Source organism: Coturnix japonica, chromosome 1, assembly GCF_001577835.2.
Source record: "Coturnix japonica isolate 7356 chromosome 1, Coturnix japonica 2.1, whole genome shotgun sequence".
In the NCBI taxonomy this organism is placed as follows: Eukaryota; Metazoa; Chordata; class Aves; order Galliformes; family Phasianidae; genus Coturnix; species Coturnix japonica.
In genome coordinates this window covers 6,539,638-6,552,565 of record NC_029516.1, presented here as the reverse complement: position 1 = coordinate 6,552,565, position 12,928 = coordinate 6,539,638, and the positions used below count along the sequence as shown (strand labels likewise).

The 12,928-nt window shown below is 44.4% G+C and overlaps 1 protein-coding gene across 5 annotated transcripts in view; it reads left to right on the top strand.

Moving 5' to 3' along the window:
* FAM107B (family with sequence similarity 107 member B) overlaps nt 1-12,928 on the top strand; it is a 75,601-nt gene that overhangs the window by 25,236 nt on the left and 37,437 nt on the right. Inside the window, exon 2 of one of the 5 annotated variants that reach the window (XM_032442114.1) lies at nt 1,763-1,877. The exons of 2 other annotated variants lie outside the window; for them this stretch is intronic. The gene's annotated coding sequence lies outside the window, so the exon portion shown is untranslated. Of the gene's footprint in view, nt 1-1,156; nt 1,262-1,762; nt 1,878-8,244; nt 8,303-12,928 lie in introns of those variants that run through there. 2 more of the 5 variants (XM_015873794.2, XM_015873925.2) reach the window with 2 other exon arrangements.

Here is a 12,928-nt window from a genome sequence, read left to right as displayed (position 1 = left end):
GTAGGTGTAGCGTCTGTCAGCACACAAAGGCGGGTTGGATGAGCTGGGGGAGGCGCTCCTGAGGGAGCTCCGTCTGCCCGCCCGTAGGTGTGATCGGGAACGCGGAGCTGAGCGGGAATAGAAGATGCCCGACGGCTTTTGGGGCACACAGAGGGCTGGGAGAGCTCCTAGATGGTGGTTTTACCCTTAACGGGAAATTTCCTCCTGGTTTGGGTTTAATGGAAGGCTTTCCTCTGTGAAACAACTTTTGTCCTTTCATGTCCGAAGTGTGCAGAGTGGCCGCATCCCTACCGATCTTTATTTGGATGCAAGGGTAGATGGAGGAGAACGGGCTGCCCAGAGAGGTTGTGGGATCTCTGGAGATATTCCAGAGCCATCTGGATGCCTTCCTGTGTGACCCCACTTTAGGAGGGAGGATGGACTCCATCTCAACAGGTCCCTTCCAGTCCCTACAGTTGTGTTCATATGAGTAAGGGGTGGTATGGAGGTCTGTGTTACTTCATTATTTGTTTCCTTCTGCCAGGTCTCATTAAGCTGTATGTCAGCGCTGTGTACTGTCTTGGTTGGAGCTGGTTCTGCAAGTTCAGGGCATGTTTGTTGGACGCTTGGGAGGCTATGAGAGCGAAGGGGACAGTCTCATTAGCAGGGTCTGTTGTGGTAGGACAAGGGGAAAGGGTTTCATGCCCAAAGAGGGGAGGTTTAGATTGGATACAGGGAAGAAGTTGCTTTACAATGTGGGCAGTGAGGCCCTGGAACAGGTTGCATAGAGAGGTGGTGGATGTTCTGTCCATGGAGACATTCGGTGTAAGGCTGGACAGGGCTCTGAGCACCCGGTCTGGCTGTAGGTGTCCCTGTTCATTGCAGGGGAGTTGGAGCAGATGAGCTTTAAGGGTTTCTTCCAACTCAAACAGTTCAGTGATTCCATTCTGTGATACTATTAGACAGTGGGAATGTGGGAACTTTTGTTTTTCATTGAGAATTTACAAAGTGCAGCAAAATCGCATCAAAATGAGGAAGAAACCTTTTGAACGAGCACAGTGTGGTTGTTGTATATAGTTCATGGCAGGCAGCAGTCTGTTCTGCGCTGTGGGATAGATATGTGTGTATTAAATCCTGCAGCGCTGATCAGGATATTTAACTTCCTTTGGCTTAGCAGTGAGGTGGGAGCATGGAAGAACGTTGTTAAAGTGGAAGTAACTTGTGGATCTTGTGGGCAACTGGAGAAGCTGATAGTCTTCAGTCTCAGCCTGACACGAATTGAGTGAGAATCTCTTATTTATGGCTGTTTTCCCAGCAGTATATGGACAGGCAGTGTATACAATGAATCTGGTTGCTGCTTGCTTATTGTCACTGATGTTTGCTCACTAACAATAAGTGATTGTTTGCCAGGCTTTATTAAGAACAACACGAATACCCTATATCTCCTAGGACAAAGCTTTCATTGTCTTACAGCAACTCTGAGCCAGTTTCATGGTTCGTGAAGCTCCGCTGATGTCAGTGGAGTTTTGCCAGGGATGATTTTGGCAGGTGAAGTGTCACTGGTATTTTTCAGGGTCTAAAATGCCTGTGAGTAATGTTGCTATTTTGCTTCCAGCATTTAAGTGTCATTAAGCATCAGTAATTAAAGCGTTAGGCTGGTTCTCCCTGAGAGTTAGGGGTGAAGGTGGGGACCCACTTATAATCAGATCTAAATAGTCTCCCATTCGCTTTCCCCTTTCTGCTGCAGATATTATGTCCCTTGGTTTATAATCTTCCTTTTCAGTCTTGGCCCCTTTTTTTCCTCTCTTCAAAATTAAGGAGTTTCTCTGAACCGTGAGCACAGGAGGGTTTTGAGAGCAGCTGTATTGAGCTGTCCTACAGTAACACTGCCCTACTAGGTAAGTGACACACTGCATGGCAGCTGCAGTTTGGACATCTTTCATTATTCACACGTGTACATGCCTCTTCTTTACAAGCTGATTTGTGTGGTAGTTATGGTCAATGCATTTGCTGAAGTGGCAGATTGTTTGCCAGAGTCACATAGTGTAACAGCCAGGCTTGTGATAGACTGAGTGAGCGGATCAGGGTGTGTGGGGGGAATTCACTGCGTTTTTACTCAGTGCCGTGTATGTTAATCAAAACCAGTTCTGTTTTCTCAGCACCACATCTAGACATCAGTAACATAATGTTAGGAAGGAAAGAAAAATCATCTAAAAATTGGAGCAAAAGAGAAAAGTAGAAGGGAGAGAAGCAAAGGTTCTTGTTTAATAGTTGTGGGAAGAAGAATGGAACTGTTAAACTAGAAATTGGCCCTGATAGGTGTTTGGATCCAACAAAACTTCAAAACATGATTTAATCAAACAGAATTATGTTATTTTTGTGTGCATGTAACCCTACTAAATACGTTCGTCTGACTCTAAGCTGTCTGGCACTATGGTGGTGGTTTGAAGGACAGTGAGTTTCAGTGCTCAGCTTTACAGAATCTTTGATTCATTTTTATATCTGACAGTTTTATACAGTTCAACTTTGGATCTGTCTGTTTTCACAGCGTAAGTACAAAAAAAAGAGCACGTCAGACACAACTTCCAGCTGATGCTATTCAGATGTATTTGGAAAAAACGAGCATTAAAGAGCAAGTTGCACACAGAATCACAGAATCACAGAATGAGCCGGGTTGGAAGGGACCTCAAGGATCATGTAGTTCCAACCCCCCTGCCTGGCAGGGCCACCAAACATACACCTTTACTAGATCAGGTTGCCCAGAGCCCTGTCCAACCTGGTCTTGAACACCTCCAAGGACGGGGCATCCACAACCTCCCTGGGCAGCCTGTTCCAGGGCCTAACCACTCTCCTAGTGAAGAACTTCCCCCTAACATCCAACCTAAATCTTCCCTCTTTTAACTTAAAACCATTTCCCCGTGTCCTGCTATTGTCAGCAATATACTTGCACATACTGTCAAAGCTCAGTGGGAAGCCCATGGCTTGGACAGGTACACTCTTTGCTGGGTAAAGAACTGGCTGGAGGGCTGGGCTCATAGAGTGATGGTGAATGGAGTTAAATCCAGCTGGCAACTGGTCATGAGTAGCATTTTCCAGGGGGTCAGTACTAGGCCTGTCCTGTCCAGTATCTTTATTGATGGCCTGTATGAGAGCATTAAATACATCCTCAGTAAGTTTGCAGATGACAACAAGCTGGGAGGAAGTGTTGATCTGCCTGAGGGTAGGAAGGTCCTACAGAGGGATTTGGACAGGCTGGATCACTGGGCTGAGGCCAGTGGGCTCAACAAGACCAAGTGCTGGGTCCTGCCCTTTGGCTACAACAACAAGTTGAAGCTATAATGTTTATTTCTAATGCAAGCCAACAGAATGGTTCGTCTGTAGAAAGAGAATTGGTTGTATAACAACCTGAACAAAGTGGTGTGAGTTTGGTATGAAAGAGAAGGATAAATCATCCGGCTAGAACCACATTTCTCTATGGTGTTTCCTCTTTCAGTGTCTTGCATGTTTTTGTCCCTGTACCTCAGTTATATTAACCCTTCTAAAACCATGCTGAAGCAGAAAGGTGTTGTGTCCTTCCGCAATGAGGAAGGCACTTTTCCTTTGCTGGTGGGTAATAAAAGCACACAAACAAGTAAATGGCTTTTCTGGGATTGCACAGGCAATGTGCAGTGGTGTCAGAGCTCAAACTCATGCCTTGAACAGCTGTTTGGTGCTAACATGAAAGAGCTTCCTCCCACCACACAAAGCGAGTAGAGTGTGGAGAAGTGCAGTACAAACTATCTGAACGTAGAGGTGTGAAAATCAGTTTGGTTTTGTGTCTGTGATGCAGTTGGTTGAAGAAGAAGTTTAGCCACTACCAGCGTGCATATTGCTTGTTGTTAGATCAAGGCAAACAGGAGGTGTTTGTACTGAGTCTTTAAACAAGGACATTCAGCACGTACAGGAGAGAGAAAACAAACACTTTTCTTCTCCTTTCTGCACCTTCCTTTAAATGGTGGGAGTGGTTTTTACAGACATTTCTCTGGCTGGATTTCTAGGGTGCTCCTCCAGCCCATTGCAGGTGAGCAAGAGCCAACAGGGGAGAAGTGGGAGCCCTGCAGAGCCAGGAATGTTCCGGTGAGACCATGACTGCCTCTCTGTGGCCTCTCTGACTCGGTTAGATGATGTGAGTGCAGATCCTACCATGAGAGACGAGGCTCCCGACCCTCCCTAAAGGTACTTTCTGTAGGTCCTGCTGCTTCTCTGCTATGTGCAGTCACACATTTTGCTGGTCTTAGTGCCAGGGGTTGTGTGCAGTGTGTGGCAGCAGGGGCAGTTGGGGTGATTCTCTTGTAGCAGAGTTCTCATAGTGATTCTGTGAGCAGGGAGTGCTGACATCTGTGAGGAAAGGATGTGGTCTAACAGAACCTGAAAACACTACAGGATACCTGCTGTGTTTGTGTCTCATGGCACTGGGAATACAGAAGTTGGAACTAAGGTTTTGTTGGCTGTCAGAATTGTGATTTCTTATGGTCTAACGTTTAGTTTCAGAACGTTTTGAGCTTGCAGTCTGCTTTGTGTTTAGTTTATAATGTTTCATTGATGAAGGGCAGGAAGATCACAGGTGAGAAATCAGTGTTTCCAAGTTATGACTATCAAAGAGAGGAATAGCTCAGTCTGCTAGGAATAGAAGAACAAATTCCTTTCTTTCAGATGAGATCTGTTTCCTTCTTTTTTACTCTTACACTGAAACTTCAGGTAGTGTATGTGCTTGCGGGATAAAATGTGAAACCTGTGTTGTCCTCTAGCAGATCTCAGCCCATGACATTTAGAAGTTCATTAAGAATCCTGTGGAGAACTATCTTTAGGATGATCAAGCACGAAATGTGCTTTCTGCTATGCAGAGCGCTTTAATGACCTGGACAGCAACCACTTTGCTGTTTGTTGTGGTGGGATGGATCTTAGTTTGATCCTTCAGCCAGGAATTAGTCATCTGTCCTGTAAGCTAGAAAGGTACAACCCATGAAGGCTTCTGGAGGAGAAAATGCCCTCATGTTTGGCACTGGTTGAAGCTGTCCCTCTGCTTTGCAGAGTAGTCTACTTTAGAGAGGGAAACTTGAGTCTTGAAACCATAAAGTGAAACCCACATTAAGCTGCTTTTTTGTATTTGATTGTTGAGAGTTCTGCCTGTGTTAGAAGGACATTCTGTTCACTGTGCCAGCTGGTGCTGGGTAACTCACAGGGTCCTGTGGCATCTGTTCTGAATCAGAACCAAACACTGCCAGTCAGATGGATTTCTATAGCGATGGCCTTCTGTGGGTCTTCCTGTGTGCTGGTTAGAGGAGGATGATGATGGGAAATAATGGAATGATTCTTTCCATTTCATTTCTCGTGTGTGCAGTGAATGGGCATTCATAACACCTCGTGTATATACACGGGCCTTTGTTCTTGTGCTAATAATAAAATGGAGTTCACAGCTCCGAGTGTTGGGAGACAGTGTGACAAGAACTGGGTCAAGATTGTTCATGTGTGCGTAAATGTGCTCCTAATCTAGGCCAATGGCTGTGCTGGGTGTTTCTAAACAAGCTAAAAAGATTTCAGAGGGGCTGGAGTTTAGCTGTCAGATGCATGAAGTGCACCTCTTGCTGAGCAGAGCACTTAAAGTTCAGGATCCAAATGCACGGTCTTCAGTCATTTTGCATGTTAATGCGACTAAAGGAGAAACTTTGCTGTTTGGTGCTCCTGGAGAGCAAGGAATTTAGTTTGAGCCAGAGGAAATTTCCTTCTTACTGGCTGGATGAGTTGCTGAGCAGCCCTTTAAATACGTTCACTGCTTTGTTTCATATGAACGACATCCCTGCTACCTCGGTTTCCTTGCAGGTATCACCGGGGACAAAGATGATGTGTTACACATCATCACTGATCCCTGAAAGTAGCCTGGTAAAAATTTATAGCCTAATTTTTTGTTTTTATTTTGTAAATGATGGAGAAAAGGGCAGGGATAGAGTAGCGGTGTTTGTGTTTTTTTGAGGGGAGGGAGAGGAAAAAAGGGATTTGGGGGCTATTTTGAAAAGTAATCCATTTTTCTTCTTTCCAAGGCTCAGAAATACTTGTAATACAAAGAAGCAAATCAGAGCATCGTGCATTGTAATTGACTTCCTGGTTGTGCTGGCAGTCGGCTTTGCAAGCCAAAGAGATGACTTTTGGTAAGAGCAGGTAGGCAGCCTGGCTTGCTTGCCCTGTGACTCTCCTGTGAGCACCTTTCCAGGTACTTCTTGTCACACACAGCTGCACAAGGACACTCTGACCTGAAACGCTCAGGCACAGGGAGTTGTGTGTGTTCTGGAGCGAAGCCCTGGCTGTATGGTACTGTTACTGCTGCTGACTCTCCAAAGACAATCTAAGCATGCCCATTGTTTTCTTCATTTACCTGTGTCTTTTTCCAAGTACAGGCTGAGGGAGTTGGGTTTGTTCAGCCTGGAGAAGAGAAGGTTGCGGGGTGACCTCATTGCAGCCTTTCAATACCTGAAGGGAACTTACTCCCAGGAGGGGAGTAAACTCTTCGAAAGGGCTGACAATAGCAGGACATGGGGAAATGGTTTTAAGTTAAAAGAGGGAAGATTTAGGTTGGATGTTAGGGGGAAGTTCTTCACTAGGAGAGTGGTTAGGCCCTGGAACAGGCTGCCCAGGGAGGTTGTGGATGCCCCGTCCTTGGAGGTGTTCAAGACCAGGTTGGACGGGGCCCTGGGCAACCTGATGTAGTAAAGGTGTATGTTTGGTGGCCCTGCCAGGCAGGGGGGTTGGAACTACATGATCCTTGACGTCCCTTCCAACCCGGGTCATTCTGTGATTCTGCAGTTTAGTGTAATCCATTTCCCAGTGTCTGCTGAAGGTAACAATAAGGAGGAGAAATACTGGTAGATACAGCAAGTCTCGTTGTCCAGGAAAATAGGACTGAAAGAACCCTAAAGCAAAACTTGTCTCTTGAGAATCTCTGCAACAGATGTCACTTTTACTGTGAAATGCTATCGTTGATTCCTCAAGTAATGGAGGTCGGTTGTAGGTGCAGTCAAAGACTGGTCTGGCCAGTGGTGCTGGGATAACTTTCTAAATGAAAGGAGCTTTTAAAGAAAGCGAAGTATTTAAGTCTTGGGAGGCCGCTTGGATGCTATAGCTGTGGTCCACATAGGTAGCTAGATTTTCTGCCTGAATTACAATTCAAGTGCATTTCATCTCTTCCTAATTCACTGCCTCAATATCCTGCAGCTAAGTCATTTTATTTCCTTTCTTCAGAACTGCCATGGTGTTTCTGGCATAGCATGACTACAGATGGCAACGGGAGGGTTCCTGTTTTTATGACACTGAGGCTGTACTCAGCTCTGTGGGGTACGGAGCTTTCCACCAGATACTATAATGTTATGCTCTTAGTCTCTTAGTGTCTGCTGTGTGAAATTCTTAATTGTCCCAGTATCAGTTTTGAGTAGAACTTTTTCCTCCTTCAGAATGATGGAAGAAAAAAAGTTCTGGCTGCTGAAGCACAATGCTGTCTTGTTTTACTTATCTTTGTTTCACTGTGTCTTTGGATGGCTTTGTTTTAATGCTTAATTCATTTGACTGCCATATCTGGTAGCACATAGGCAGAGGGCTGCATTTGTAATCAACTGTTCTGTGCACTGGAAGGCAAGAGACTGGTAATGAACTTTAAGGTGAAGGAGTATGTGTTGTCAAAGGTGATACCTATTTAGTCAACAGAATGTTGAATAAGAAAGATAACTCATTATTCTGAAAGCAATGAAATAAGGAGCTCTAGTCCCCTTCCTGTTGAATATTTTCCTTGTATTTTTGATACAAGCCAGGATACCACTGGCCAGCTTGGCCACCTGGACACACTGCTGGCTCACATTTAGGTGAGTGTCAGCTAACAGCCCTGGATCCTTTTCCTTTGCCAGTGTCTTCCAGCCACTCTGCCCCAAACCTGTAGGGTTGTTGTGGCCAAAGTGCAGGACCCAGCACTTGGGCTTGTTGAACTTCATCCCATTGGCCTCAGCCCAGCAATGCTGCCTGGCCACATCCCTCTGTAGGGCCTTCCTACCTCCAGGCATTTCCTTCCAACTTGGTGTCATCTACAAACTTAGTAAGGGTGCACTCAATGCTCTCACCCAGGTCATTAATGAAGATACTGAAGAGAACAGGCTCCAGTACAACCCCTGGGGAACACCACTCCTGTCCGGTTGCCATCTGGATTTAACTCCATTCACCACCACTCTCTGGGCCCAGCCCTCCAGCCAGTTCTTTACCCAGCAAAGAGTGTACCTGTCCAGACACAGGCTGTCAGCTTCTCCAGGTAAATAATGTGGGAGGCAGTGTCAAAGGCTTTGCTTATAGTCTAGGTGGATTATGTTGACAGCCTTTCCCTCATCCACCAGGCTTGCAACCCAGTCAATAGGAGATGAAACTAGGTAATTTCTGTTTAGAGTTCTGCAGTCATTGTGTATTTGAAAGCCAAAATGTTGGGGTAAGCAAATACGTATTTGAATAGATAAATATTTGTTGTTGTCCTTTTTTACTAATTGGGAAACAAAGGCTGAAACGATTTGACTACAGCTTTAACAAATTAGCAAAGGATAGAATTTTAACTTGGGACTTTGAACCAAGAAGAGAAAATAAACAGGATGAAATATTGCAAACAGAGCTAATGAAAAGATAAACATGTTGAACTTCGGATTTCAAGCATGAACTTACTGCACCAGTATAGAAGTCATCTTCCCATAAAGGCCTGCAGGCAAATAGGCAGCTTAAGAAACTGCTGTGTGGTGAAAACAGGATCTGGTTAGGCCATGGTCATTTCCTTACGTGACAATTCAGTGCCTCTGATGTTACCTTTATTAAGTTTGGTGCTTCACAGGAAATTCCTTCAGACAAATTGAAGTTGAAATTAAATTTCCAAACAATTGAAGTTCAAATAAGGAGCACCAGGCAAATCGGGCTTCATCTGGGAGAAGATGCTACAGAATTCTGCTAAGAGATTTTCTGTGCTCACCTCCCAGGCTGTGCGAGTCGCCTGAAGCAACAGCACTAAATGTGGAAACGTAGCTGACTCAGAGACAAGTGGTTGCCATTCTTTGGTGGGATGTCATCAGCTACAGCTGAGCTACGTTGTAATTTCCTCCCTATCTTGTTCAAATGTGAAATGACATTAGAATTTGGGCTGAGCCAAAGGATGAACGTTGCTTGTTGCACTACCTCGGTTCATTGGAATGTGAAATAGCCAGCACTTAACTGAAGGAAAACCTAAGGTAAATACATGAGGGTGCATGATGGACTATCAGAAGGTCCTACAGTGATCTTATAAACAATCTAAAGATATTTCTGCAAACCAGCTGTTGAATGAGAAGTGGGTGGATGGCTGGAAGCTTAAAGGCTTGAATCATTACAGATCGGGACATTTAAAGCTTAGACTAGATTTAAGTGCTCTTATTTTGAAGCCCTTAATGTGTAGAACAGCTTATCTGAAGTGTCCTTTTCCTTTGCTTAGGGTTTATAATTGAAGCTAGAACTTGAAGTATATAGAATCACTTTCCTGTTGGCGAAGGAATGTCATCATACTGTTCAAGTGTAGTGTGGTCAGCTTAAATGCTCTGACTTAGAACTACATGTGCGGAGCTACATGCTTTGGTACAGGGCTGTGTATGTCTTCCAGACATATATAATGTCTGACATAATGATGCTGGATTGTAGTTGGGTCTCTGCCTGATTCTGTTCTAGGCATGAACAAAGTAAGGAAGAGATGTAAAGGCATATCAGGCATTACTTGGAGTAAGACTTCTAGTGATATAGCTTATCCTCAGCTGAGTAACTAGCCTGGGGTCATTCTTATTGCAGGAGGGCTGAACCTTTAGCATTATCCAGTATATGGCAGTTTGCTCAAATTTCTTTTTAAAGTGAAAGTTGCTTTGGAATATAGATGTCAGTTATGTGATAGACAAATGGCAACAGCTGTAAAGTGACCCAGATTGCTTCTTGCAAGGATATGAATGGAGGTCACTGAGGCAGCATGTAGTGAGAACAAAGAGAGGATGTTAGTAGATGTTAATAATGTGCAATATGACGATGGTGTGTTTCTTTGCTTTTCCCTATAAGTTCTTTGTACTTAAAGCTGGAATAGATGGGGATTTTGTTTTTATTATTCCAAACGTGCCACAGAATCCAGAGATACCAACCTTGCAAACCATCTCCTTTCAGATGGAACGTGGGCATCTAGGCACATTATGGTTAATCTTTTCCTCATCACTGTTAGATAAATTTTGAGCCAGTTTCTGTACAGGAGGAAAAAGGTGGATTGGATTATGATACCATGTGGTTACAGTAGGCTGGAAAGAAAAGGAAACGAGAGAATTCGAGAAAAAAAAGTCTTTGAGGTTTATCTGTTTGTACTTGCACTCTGAGCTGGAGCTGTCAGCTTTCTAGCTGAGCAGTGTGAGATAAGCTTGCATGAGCCTTTTGCACCGGAATCACAAGCTTGAGCTCTTTTGTGCTGCATAAGGAAATCCCCGTTGTCATCCAGTTCACATGCAGGCAATGTGCAGACTCTCAGGTCTTGCCTCCTGTTAAGCCCTGGTTTTCTCTTCTGATGCTTCACCTCTCATATCACAGCAGCATTCTGACTTCTTTCCACGTGTCTAAATGCTTTACAGCCTGGTTGCTACCCCTGTAGAAGCTTGTTGTGGAAGCAGACCACACTGATTTCCTTCAGCTCGATTTCAACTGTCATTTTGTGGGTAGCTGCGATGGGGAGTGCTGGCTGCACTTTCATTCTCACTGTCAGACCAGTGAACCATATAAAAACTCTGTGAGGCTGAAGGTGGGGGGAAAAACCCTGTGTATTTCTGCCCCCTCATTCTGTCACTGCGGTATAACTGTAATGCTTACTTCTCACTTCTTTCTAGAAACTGAGTGTAACCAAACGGACAATTCCTGTAATTCAGTTCCTGTATTGCAAAGTCTTGAAAATTAGAGCAGAGAGTAACCTCGTTATCTCAAACTGTTATGTATCTGTAAGCTTATTTCAGGCCTCTGAGCTGAGCGAGCAACCATTGAGTTGAACCTGCAGCAGGGTCATGCCACAGAAAAGCACAACTTGCTTTTGCGTGAAATGGAAACTTAAGTAAGTCTGAAACTCAGTAAGCACACAGTGAGAATACGTTCACAAAGGACTGCGTGGTGAGGCAGTTGCTTGTCACATCATGCAGGATCGATCTTTGCTTCAATAGGAAATAGTTGGAAAGGAAAACTGCTGCAGACCTGAGTGTCTTCTAACTGTGTTATCTCTGCTGGCCGCTAACCACATGTTTTAGCTGGTATCCTTCCCAGAGCATGAACACGCCTGGTGAGTAATGCATGAAAAACAAACAGAACGAGGCTTGATATGTTCGGCCAACTCGTAGAGCATAAGGATCTTGTTGGTTTTTGTCCTATTTCTTGCCTTTGCTTTTTTATTCCGCATTTTACCTTTTTAATGTATCTTTTCCCTTGCCTATTTCTCCTGCATGTTCCAATTATTTATTTATTCTGTGGGGATGCTGTGTTGAATGATGAATTTAACTTCTTGTTGTAGCAGTAGCTTTTTATTTGGATCTGCATGGGTATATGTTTGTAATTTTCTTTTATGTTGGTATATTAAAGGAAGGCTAAGGGCCATATTCTACTGGGGAGAAATGAGGGCCTGTTAGAAACATACCACTTTCTACTTTCAATAAAACTTTAATTAACTAAATGTTCTGTCTGGCCTCTTGCCTACATAATAAATACAAACTAGAGAGACTTGCCTAAGTCATTATTATCTGTTATCAAAAATGTTTCCATTCCCATCCCACATTGGAGCTGAGGAAATCTGGCTAGCGAGTATTTATATGCAAAGAAATCTTGCCTACTCAGCTTACCTGGTTCCCTACATCTGTGTGTTTGTGCTGCTGTCCTGAAGGGTCACCTGTATCAAGCCGATCTATATTCAAAGTCGCCTTTGTATATACAACATAGGAAATATGTGGTAGGATTCCTGTTGACTTTGTCTACCTGAGTGACCGCAATATGTGTTTGTCCTCTGCAGAGTTCCTTGGAGAGGAAAATTCCTGTTCAGCACAACTTCTACCTTGCAAAAAGTTATCCACTATGGGCAAGGCCTCTTCAACCCAGTAAGTCAGGATTAAAGCTGTCTGAGCCAGTGTTGGGCAGCTTGGCTTCCCAGAGCAGACAGCAGGTTGTGTTCCTAGAGGAATGAGTCTCCCTGCTCCCAACCTCTATAAGGTGTTTGTAGTTCTGACTTGCTTTTTGGGCGGTCTTATACCTGCCTGACCTACCCTCTGAAAGAGAGTGAGTTGATATAAATACTGTCAGGTGATTGCCCTTTGAGAGCAGTTGCAATGAGGAATTAATGAGGAAGGAAATAAGAGCTCCTATCGTCTTTGTTTACTTTTTGTTCTCGAATCTCCCATTTCTTATCTCTAATCTTCAGCTCCAGCAAATGAGGTTTAACTGCAGATCCTAATGCTGAGCTGATTAGGCAGAGATCTGCAGATGAAATGTTAAACTGTCAAAAGGGAGACGTGCATTTGGGTCCTGGCTGAGCTGTCTGAGATGAAAGGACATTTTGTTAGCTCCTTGTCAGAATGACATTGTGTTACAGGAGGGAGCTTCAATTCCAGAGTGTTACATCCCTCTGGAGCACAGTGTGCTGGAGCCAGGGCTGTGATATCCATGCATTTGCAGTGTCAGCTCTGTCACCTTAATGGGGATCCCTGGACACAACCCAACAGTGCACAAAGGAAGGATGCACTGATACCATCCACACCCTGTTTCAAGCCTGGCTCCCTGAGTGTGAGTTGAGGCTGACATTGTGGGTGCAGACTTGCCCTCAGCTATGGGCTTGGTGTGAGCTGGCACACACAGCTTCTTCAACTTGTCCTTTTGCAGA